General features: G+C 40.1%; 1 pseudogene; it reads left to right on the top strand.

Annotated features, from left to right (window-relative positions):
- The first annotated feature begins 246 nt into the window (after window positions 1-246).
- On the top strand, window positions 247-1867 carry LOC148013364 (serine carboxypeptidase-like 49 pseudogene; annotated as a pseudogene).
- Window positions 1868-2721: the final 854 nt, after the last annotated feature.

The following is a 2721-nucleotide window of genomic DNA, read 5'->3' as shown; positions in this document are numbered from 1 at the left end:
TTAATACATACAGAGCTTGTGTCTGCAAAGTCAGATGAAGAGGAAGTGGTTAGAGAGAGGAGCAGTTTGATCAAAGGTGAAGAGCCTGTGCATGTTACAGACTCTCTGCCTCCAGAAGTTGACGGTGTGGAGAGGGAAGGAGCAAATTAGCTGGCTACTTCGGAAAAAGAAAAAAGAAAGGGGACGGATGGCTATTTCGAGAGGAGGATTTCGACCTGCTTTGATTCGGGGTTGAAATGAGCGATGATGGGGGGAGGAGGAAGGGAAGAAGAGGTGTGTGAATGAAGCTCTCATGCAGGAAAGCCCTCTCTCTTCCAACAGATCGTTGTGAGAGAGAGACAGAAGAAGGGACTATTGGCAAAGGGATTACCAAAGAGAGGATTTGAGGTTCCTTCATCCCTTCGTCTATGTTTATCTGAATCCCGGACATTGCCCCGTGCCCCTATTCGATTGTGCCTTGAGGGCCGCCTCTCTCACCTTATCTTAACATACGACAGGAGACAGATATAGACGATAAGAACTACAAATTCTTGGCTTTTTGTTTTTACTGCTTTACAGAGAAGCAGTGTCATTAAAACAGGGCACCTTTACTCTCTCACAGAATAGGCATTTTACTTCATTTCGGAGGAGCGCTGCGCAGATTTTTTATGGTCATCCGAGCATCCTTATGAACATTTGGGCACTGCTGTGCTCTTGGGCTTCAATCACAATTGAGCTTTGAAATTCCTATCTTCCATACAGGCTGTCACTTAGATCTTCTTTTGTGCCTGCAAATAAGGCATCTGGGCAGACCAGAAAAACTCCGTCTGGCAGGCCTGGTTGTAGCAGTGAGCTGACACTTTTTTATGAGAATGGGCCTTTTCAGATCACTGACAATCTTACACGTATCTGGAATAAGTATGGGTGGAATCATGTGTCAAACATAATATTTATTGACCAGCCAATTGGGACTGGTTTTAGTTACAATAGTGATATTCGAGACATTCGGCATGATGAGAATGGCGTCAGTGACGATATGTACAGTTTTTTGCAGGCCTTCTATGAAGCATATCCTGAGCTTTTAGGAAATGAGTTCTATGTTACTAGAGAATCATATGCTGGACACTACGTTCCTGTTGTTACTGGTCGCATTCACATGAGCAACAAAGCGAAAGAGGGTTTACCAATCAACTTGAAGGGATTTGCTATTGGCAATGGCCTTACAGATCCAGAGATACAGTACAAAGCATATGCATATTATGCTTTTGAGATGGGCCTTATTGGTGATAAGGATCACACCAGATTGAGCAACCTGTATCCTGCATGTGACATGTCAATCAAGCTCTGTGGGACAAGTGGTACAGTCACATGCGAAACTTCATATTTGGTCTGCAATTCAATATTCAACTCTATCATGTCCATTATTGGGAGTGTAAATGATGTTCTGTATATACTTTGAATCACGTGGCAAAAAGGCTGAAGATCCAGTGGTGCTATGGATGTCCTGGCAGACCATTTGAAGAAGCTCTAGTGATCACAGAGCAGATTACATATGTACTTTCAAGTTCCTCAATGGTAGATTTACAAGAGCTATGTATGCAAGGCATCGTGGATGGCCTATTTGGATGTGTATTAACTTGATTCTGATGGATCGGTGTTCGATGCTGCTTTGTTTGCGTCAGTTGCAGCTCTTGCACATTTGAAAATACCAGATGTTTCTATGACTGATGATGGCAAGGTACTCCCAACTAGCAAGACTTCAGGAAAATTTCAGAATGGTAGATCAGATGAAAACCAGCGTGAAAAGCTTAAAAGGCAAAAGATTGAAACTTGGGCGAATTCCAGTGGCACTGACTTTAGCGCTGCACTCAAGACACATACTAGCTGACCCATCAGCTGAAGAAGAGTCTATTTTGAAGACATTCTCTTGAAGACTAGATGACATATTTGATGCTCTTGTATTCTTATTTATAACTTGATGTGGTTTTCTTGAGAGGATTGATTCTCTTGGTTGATCCGTCTTGCTGCTTGTACTTGAACCAAAAATTGTAATACACTTAAACCATGGCATCATATCCGTCTTGATTATTTGGTTTGCTTGATCTTTCGTCTTGGAATTTCTCAAGGGCCTCTGTGGTTGCGACTTTGCTTTCGAAAACCCTTCGACAGCGGAACACATGGCAAATCTAGCAAATCAAATCTCAATCATAAACAACTTTATGACACACATAATAGAACTTAATGAAAAAATATAACAAATTAATCTCAACTATTAAATACAAACAACATTATAATACATTAGAGGATTTGAATAACTTAATAGATTGAGAAAGATAAGAGAAAAACACACGATTGGGCCCAATCTCCCCCATGGCAAAAGCCATGGTTTGCCATCCTTAATTATATATTATAGTTTTATATGGATATTGATATTTATATCTTACATATAATTACAAAGAAAGTACAAATATCAATTGAAATACAAAGATTTAAGAGTCAAGAGGTATCCTATAACATGTTGTAGTCGCTGCAGAAAATTATATGCTTTGAATCTTGACGTTTTGACATCACCATTGTGTCCGAAGCATAGCAAAACTCCTAAAATGACTCTTGAAGCTCTAAATTCCGATTCCGAATGAGGGACAAATGAAAAAACTCAATTTTCACCCTGTTCTCTTATTTTGCATGCAATCATGTTGCTTTTATAAAGAAAGCTGGAAAAGCCTTTTAAAACTTAACCAC

Source organism: Lygodium microphyllum, chromosome 26 (genome assembly GCF_053477565.2).
Source record: "Lygodium microphyllum isolate KBCC chromosome 26, Lygodium_microphyllum_v1.1.10, whole genome shotgun sequence".
In the NCBI taxonomy this organism is placed as follows: domain Eukaryota; kingdom Viridiplantae; phylum Streptophyta; class Polypodiopsida; order Schizaeales; family Lygodiaceae; genus Lygodium; species Lygodium microphyllum.
The sequence above is the reverse complement of the archived record's forward strand: the minus strand, read 5'-3'. Positions and strand labels throughout refer to the sequence as shown.